This window comes from Myotis brandtii, unplaced genomic scaffold (genome assembly GCF_000412655.1).
Source record: "Myotis brandtii unplaced genomic scaffold, ASM41265v1 scaffold266, whole genome shotgun sequence".
Taxonomy (NCBI): Eukaryota; Metazoa; Chordata; class Mammalia; order Chiroptera; family Vespertilionidae; genus Myotis; species Myotis brandtii.
The window spans coordinates 831,296-839,638 of record NW_005360124.1 but is presented as its reverse complement, the minus strand read 5'-3'; the positions used below and the strand labels follow the sequence as shown (position 1 = coordinate 839,638).

The following is an 8,343-nucleotide window of genomic DNA, read 5'->3' as shown; positions in this document are numbered from 1 at the left end:
TCAACAGGGCAGGGCGGGCGGAGGGAGCCGTTATGGTGCCCTCAGTCCTGTTCCCAGAGGCTCTGCTTCTCAGAACCCCCGGAACCGCTGCAAACCTCGGAGGGAAAGCTGCCTTCCAACTGATGCCAGACACTCCCGCTTCTCCCGTTTGGGTCCGAGTCCCCAGCGATTCGCCCGTATCTGGAGCTCAGAGTCTGAGACTCCCCCCTGACCGAAAACGACAACCGCGCTCTCAGCCACCAGCCCGCTTTGCGCGCGCACCTCCGCACCTGAGTTTTTTCCACACTGCGCCTCCTCTGAGCCTCGGTGTGCTGTTATTTTTCCTTCTAGTTGAAGAGTCTCTCCTCAGCCAGCCTTCCTGTGGTTCTGGGTGATGTCCGTTCCGTCTTTTAGTTGTATTTTTGAAGTGGTTGTTTGCGGCAGCAGTCTCCGGTGTTTACCTATGCCGCCATCTTGCTCGGAATCTGTGATTTGGTTTTGACAATCATGATTTTATGTTAAGGAATTAGATAACCCTCTTACCTGAAATACAGTTCTAAAATGCTTTAGTTTATCTGACAATGTCCTAAGGTGCAATGTCCTAATTGCACCTTATTATTATTTTTTAAAATATGTTTTTATTGATTTCAGAGAGAGGAAGGGAAACAAAGAGATAAAAACATCAATGATGAGAGAGAATTATTGATTGCCTGCTTACTGCATACCCCCTACTGGGGATCGAGCCCATAATCCCAGCATGTGCCCTGACCTGGAATCGAACTGTGACCTTCTGGTTTATAGGTCAATGCTCAACCACCAAGAGCCATACTAGCAGGGCTCATCTCTTCTTTATCCTCTCTAATAATTCCTTCTGCAACTATTTTAAGCTATCTTCTCCACTTAAGATTCTTTGGACTATTCAAGCACTATGAGTTAGTACCTCAAACCCTAGTGAGGGCCACCTAGTGGGTATTACCCGTCAGAGGAGATTTTTCCTTCTCTCCCTTCCCTTTAGCATCCAGGATGGAATAGGCAGGTTCACTTTCTGCCTGTCTTTTTCCTGTGGTGGAGTTTAGTTCTCTTTCACCCTCCAGGGCAGGCCTCTGGGCCTCAGCTTTATGCAGGGACCTTCTGTCACCTTCTCCACCTTGGCAGGCCTGGGCTTTACTGCCAGTCTCTCCTTGCACCTGAGAGTGGAATTCCAGTGACTCTAGGAATGCACAGAAAACTCCAGGTAAAGGCAGATTTGGCGTTTTTCTCCACCACCAGAGCTGTTGGTGTTGGTAAGTTAAGTAATACCGGTATTCACAGAGATTCTGCGTGGACTTGTTTGAATAAAATGGCCAAAAGCAATGGGAGTCCTTTTCAGGGCCACGATTATCAGAAAATTAAACCTGAGGAAAGCTTCTTCCAATCAAATGCTGGACCTTCTGGAGACATATAATTCTTGGGTGTAACTCACAGTTACCTGACCCTCTCCACTGATGAGGAAACCATACATTTTTAGAAATGACCACTAGATGTGCTAGTCCAGACATGACATACCATCATCTATACATCAAAATGGGACTCCATTAAATATCAGGTTGATTTGAAACTTGTATTTTTATTCTAGGAAAACTTTTTAAGCATATGGAAACTTATTTTTGGTATCGGGTTGACTTTTTTGGGGACTAGATGTAATTCCTGGACTTTTTTTTTTCCCATTCTAATTGTTAGAATGGTGTTTATATTGGCTAAAATTGTGCATGTTATTTATAGCGGAAATTGTAAATGCAGTCTTATCATTCATCATTAATACTTAATATGTTCTGTAAACATTTCAGGGTATAAATTAAATATCACTTGCTGCCTGACTGTATTTCTTTTGGTAGTTTGTGCCAATTATGTTTTGACCATATTTAAAAAATTTTTGTTGTAATTTGTTCTTTTGGAATATTTTATATAGACTTGTCGACAGTTAATGAAAAGAGATACACACTTCATGAAGGTTTAACTATATACATTTTATATCATCTTAACATATGATTCACTGGTAACACGTATGTACAAAGAAGAACTATGAATAAATGAATCTATGCTTTTTACATTAGGAGAGTAAATCAAATAATGAAAAAGTGAGCTAAATTGCTGTGTTGTTATTTATACTTCCTTACTCATGGAACCATGATGGGTTTTCAGTTACATTCTCATGTACCAAGCCAATAATTTTGAAATCATTACTTTTATCATCATTATTAATTGGTCACATGCATACTTTGGCAGTAAAATCTCATTCTTTTGAGACTTTGTATATTTAACATTAGGCGATTCTTAATGTATTTTGTTATTTTATTCTGTGGGTTCTCAGCTCTGTAATCATGTTCAATAAAAGTGAGAAACATATATATGTGGACAAACATATGAAGCCCACTGAATAAAGTGGAGCCTTTAAAACATTAACAAATCTCTGAAAAAATAGCTAATTTATTATCAGAGAACCACTTAGGCATCGGGCAATATGACTGAATAAGTAATTTGAGTACTTCAGATACTAGTGTAATCTCTCATATATGAGTCATGTGTTTTCAAGATTCAGTTTGAAATAAATATATTCTTCCCACTGTAATGTAAGCTACATGAGGACAGGGACTTTATTTTCTTCACCATTAATTTCTAGTTTGAAATATAATAATCACCAATTTTTAAAAAATGAACAAGTTAATACTTAATTAAGAACTAATTAATAGTGAAAAATATTGTAGTAAACACACACACAAAAAAAACGTAGCCTTAGTTTAAGTCAATATTTATTTAATATGTTTTGTGGCTATAGGGTTAGGTACATACAGATTTAAAGCAAGTATATATTTTTGGTATATTGTTCTTTTTATAATTAAATAATGACCCCTCTTAATTTGTAATCATGATTTTTTTTTTTGGTCTTAATACTATTCTGATTTTTTTAAATATTCTTTTTGTTGTGATTTGTTTTTTTGGGTGTTTGGTTTTTTTTGCTTCTTTATATTCCAAATTGCTGATTTGATTCTTGGCTTCCTCTACTCTACTGTTGATTCCCGTAAATTATTCTTCATTTCAGTTAATATATTCTTCATTTCTGACTGGTTCTTTTCTATGGTTTCTAGTTCCATTTTTATGTTTCTGATCTCTTTGTTGAAGTTCTCACTAAGTTCATCTACTTTTCCCCTAAGTTCATTGAGCATCCTTAAAACCAGTGTTTTATCGCTGCATCTAGTAGATTGCTTGTCTCCATTTTGTTTAGTTATTTTTCTGGAGTTTCGTTCTATTCTTTCATTTGGTACATGTTTCTTTGTCTCCTCATTTTAGCAGCCTCCCTCTGTTTGTTTCTGTGTATTAGGTTGAGCTTGGTAGAGTGGTCTAGATAGTAGGTGTCCTGTAGAGTTCAGTGGCTCAGCCTCCCCATTCACCTGAGCTGGGCACTCCAGGTGCGCTCCCCCGACCTGTGTGGACTGTGTATACCAGTGGTTCTCAACCTTCTGGCCCTTTAAATACAGTTCCTCATGTTGTGACCCAACCATAAAATTATTTTCGTTGCTACTTCATAACTGTAATGTTGCTACTGTTATGAATCATCATGTAAATATCTGATATGCAGGATGGTCTTAGGCGACCCCTATGAAAGGGTCGTTCGACCGCCAAAGGGGTCTCGACCCACAGGTTGAGAACCGCTGGTGTATACACTCCTGTTGTACTTGAGCCTTGACTGCTATCAATGGGAGGGTTACACCCAGGCCAATTAGCTGTAAGGACTGGCTGCAACCACCAACACTGTGGAGGATCAGCTGTACTGGGGCTGACCCCGTGGAGCAGGACTTACTTCAGTGGGGCTCTTGTGCCTACTGAGCCTGCCCTTGGAGTGTGTCACTTGTGGAGGTGGCTGGGTGGTACTTCTACATAGTCTATAGCTGTCCCCAAGGTGTGCTGGCTCTGGAGCCTCCAGGAGGTGCAGGCCAGGGTCAGCTGCTGCCTGTATTCTGCCTGGGGCCACCCAGCATGAGCTACAAAGTGATCTGCAGATGGCTGCAACTTGTGTTGGGCTTGGAGGTGCCCAGAAGAGGCTAAGCTGCGAACCAAAGCCAGCTGCAGCTAGTGCTGGGCCTGGGGCTATTTAGCAAGAGGTTTGAGCATGCAAAGGCCAGATGCTGCTTGTTTGAGAGATTTTAGGGAAGTCTGAAGCATGAGCCAAGACAGGCATTCATATGGAAAAACCACTGGAAACAGCTTGGGTGGGCCCCCCAAACTGGGTGGGGTGGGGTCTCAGGGAATCACCATGGAGGGGTGAACATTGATAGCCAGATTGGTGGAGACTTGGATATTGCACCCTCCTGGTGGCTCTGGGGGTGGTAAACGGAACAATGGTCTCTGCCAGTACTTCTGTCTGGGAGAAAGCTGCTCCTCCACCTCTCACCTTGACGCCAGACAATTCAGTTTCTCCCCATATGTCTCCAGCACCCTTTGAACTGCTGCCCTAGTGCTAGAGCTCAAAGCAAATGACTATGAGTAAGTCTGTGGGCAAGCTCTTAAAGAGGAACACCTGGGACTTCAGCTTCCCTCTGTCTCACTCAGCCACAATCCCCACTGGTTTTTACAACAAGGAGTATGGAGACTTCACTTCTTGGCCATGGAACCCCAGGTTGGAGGGCCTGGAGTGAGGCTTGAACCCCTTGCTTCTCATGGGGGATCTCCACAGCCCATATATGCCTCTCAATTTTTATCTGCCCCACATGGGTGTAGAACCAGCCCATTCCCTGTCTTTGCTCCTCCTACCAGTTTCAATGTGGCTTCTTCTTTATATCCTTAGTTGTAGGACTTCTGTTCAGGTAGGTCTCAGATGGTTCTGAGTGATGGTTGCTCATAGTTTAGTTGAAATTTTGATGTGGTTGTGGGAGGATTCAAGTACCACATTTATCTACTTCACCATTTTGACTGGAAGCCCTATCTCAATAATTTTAAATAAATTTACTTGTAGTTTCTTTCATACTGTGTATAACCCAGATTTTGGGAGTGAGAATTTTCCTATTGATTGAATTTTCTGAATCTCCCTCACAGTGTCTTGATTTCTTATTGGGTTTATAAATGATTTTCAACAATGGGGCTCCCCCACCCCTCACCCCCTTGCGAGTTTCTTAAATCCTTGTTCCTCCTTTCTTTTTAAAGTATCCCCAAAGAGCGGTTTCACATATTCTTGAATGCTAAGAGTGCTTTCAGAATACATTTTATATCAACTGCATGGTTTGTTACATATTTAACATGGTTTATTACATATTAATCATGGGAGTGTTACATATTTAAACCCTATACCCATGGTAATGGGTACTGGGAGTTTTGATTTCTCACAGGTGATTTATTTTTAACCCAAGGCCCTGGAGAGGTGGCAAGCTTACTATGTGCTTCCACAGTCAGGTAGGAGGAGTATTTTAGTTTTTTCATGAAGGACATAGTTTTTCATGGCTCCATGCTTTACATGGGACATTCAATTATAGCTCTTTGGCCCTTTGCAGACACTCTATGTTCTGTCCTCACAGAGGCATTAGAGTCTGGTCCCGAACCTCTAGTACCTGTGATTGAGGTGGAAAGTTCTGTTGGGTCAGCTCTCTACCCTGGCCTTGATTTCTCTGTTTATCTGGCACATGAGGATTTTCAGTTTTGTTTTTTTTCCAGCATGGGTATGTGTTAAATTTTTTTGTTGATTTGGCTAAGATTCACTTATTACTTCTAAATGTTTATAATGAGAAGATGACTCCTCCATGACAACAAAAGAAATTCCTGTTCTTGAATGTCCTATTGGTATTAGAGATTTTTTTTGTTTATACTCATTTGGCCCTATCCTGTTTCTTGGTTTATCTTTGAGTTTCTTTGTTGTCCTTTAATTCTTTGTTTGGCTTAAATTTTTGTTGCTTTCAGTTGAAGCTCTAACATTCTAAGTATGGTATATTTTGAAATAAGCTATATTATCTTAAACATTTAATATAAGGTTAATATATGATACATATGTAACAACTTCTCTTTTATTCAGATGCCTTTGCCTGGAATTTCTATTAATTGTATGCATTCTTAGAGTTATGAAAATCCAATGTGTTGAAAATTACCTACTTCAAGATGGAGATATTTCCCCAAGGAAGTAGGCACAAACTTTGAAATGATAAGTTTTCTTTCCTCATTGTTACTAATATTGCTAAAATTAAGGATTTTGAGGATACCAGTGTCCAAAGGCTAATGTGAGATTTTTAAAGCAAGACATTCTAGATCAACCATTTTTAATTCCTTTTCCCTTCTTTACTCTTTTCTTTCATACATATATCAACAACAAAAAGCAACCAAACACTTTGGAGATGTTATTTTCTTGAGGGTGTTATTTTCTTGGATAAATACTTGTTATTTATTTATACAATTTTTTCAATGGAGAGTACTAATTTTTAAAAGAAATGATAAGTTGTGGTCAGTAAATCCTACTGTTTGTGCTAAGGATATTTTATTTATTGAATCATTAGAAAATTGACAAACCCTCTGTTTCTATTTTTATGGCCTTTTAAAAATTAATTTAAAAAACCAGGTAACCAGAGTAACTTTTACAACAGAGCATGTACTACACACACACACACACACAAACACACACGAGCTCTGCGCGCAGTCATGCCATGCCATCAACGTCATTTTCATTTACTTTTTTGTTTTTTCTGGCAACAGTAGTACATGCCCTGACAACACACCTTCCATTATAAATATTTTAACAGCCAGGCAGGAGAGAGTCATCCTTTAGCTACAGTCATATAATGTAATGAAGGATACACACAGCTGCAGCAACACTATTTAATTACTTAATTTGTTTTTGACAGCTCCCATTGCAGAGGAGAGGAAAGTATGAGCCACACATGGGCAGGGATTTTATATGTGCCCAAATTTGTCAGTTGTGAATATTCACACATATTCTTGGGGAATGTCACAAAGTATGGGGCAGGAAATCAAAACCAACATCACCCCTTTCCTAGTATAGAAACAGCTCAAGATGTTTGCTATCCCTGGAAAGTTGAAGTAAAAACTCAAGTCAGCGTCTCCTTACCAAAGAGCAGAAGAAGTGGACTAGCAAGCACTTTCAGCTTGAGTTGTTAGGGTGGTAGAGCCAGTTAAGAATGTGGGCCTTGCTCATCAAATGGTAGAACTCATTTTAATGAATAAATGGAGCCTATGTCAGGCTACCACATTTATCTCAAGCCATCTTTTATAACAGTTATGTGTTGGGTGGTGGGATAGCTTTCCTGTGGTTTCTGTAACCCAACTGTGGGGGCTTAGGGTGCTCCTCCTCGTGCACTTCCCTGGAAACTAGTTTTGGCTGCTGTAGGATGGAGGTTAATGGGGCCCTGGATGTTTCCGGAATCCCCTGACATGCATCCTGAGTTGTCAGAGACTGAACATTTTATGGGGACAGGGATGTGTGATTGTGATTTGGGCTCTTTCAGGGGTATGAAAACTCTCTTACCCCAACTGGAAGTTGGAGTGGTGATCCTGAACAAAAAATAGACAATTGTGTGAGGGGATGATGGCAGCAAAGTGGGAAGCACTAGGGACAATGGGATGATTTGAGCTAGCTCAAAATTATCATCAGCAGTCAAAACTGCTATGATTTCACTTCTATGTGGAATATAAAGAACAAAACAAACAAACAAATAAAATAGAAACAGACTTATAGATACAGAGAACAGACTGACAGTTCTTGGGGTAGGGGGCAGTTTGGAGGACTGGGTAAATTAGGCGAAGGGATTAAGCAAAAACAAACAAACAAACAAACAAACAAACAAACGAACAGTAAAAAACCTTATAGACACAGACAGCAGTATGGTGATTACCAGGGGGAAAGGGGTTGGGGGCAGGTAGAAGAGGGTAAAGGGGGGATAAATGGCAGTGGAAGGAGACTTGGCTTTGGGTGGTGAGCACACCATACAATATACAGATGATGTATTATAGAATTTTACACTTGAAATTTACGTAATCTTATGAACCAATGCTATCTCAATGTGGTCTACTTTGCCCCACCTTGAAGAAAGTTCTTGGAAGGATCTGTTGCAGAAGGAGGTCGTGAAGGGAAGGAATTTGACGTAGGAAAAAAGAGTAAACTTGAGGCTGGAGGCTCCAGAGAGCCCCTGGTAATGCTGGTCTTTCTTTGCTCCTGCTCCTTTTGGTCAAGTCATATAGTTATGGTCAAACCTTATAGTTACATATTCACATTGTCTTGCATTTTCTACTCAATAGAAAGAAATTAGGACCTGGAAGGACGCAGAAATTCCCTTTCAGATGTCTAGAGTACTTTGGCCCAAGGTCATAGTTATCAGGTAGCCTGTGGCTAAG

At 40.3% G+C, this 8,343-nt stretch overlaps 1 pseudogene; it reads right to left on the bottom strand.

Annotated features, from left to right (window-relative positions):
* Positions 1–702, bottom strand: part of LOC102258118 — a 3,284-nt pseudogene extending 2,582 nt beyond the window's left edge.
* Between the last annotated feature and the right edge of the window lie 7,641 nt (positions 703–8,343).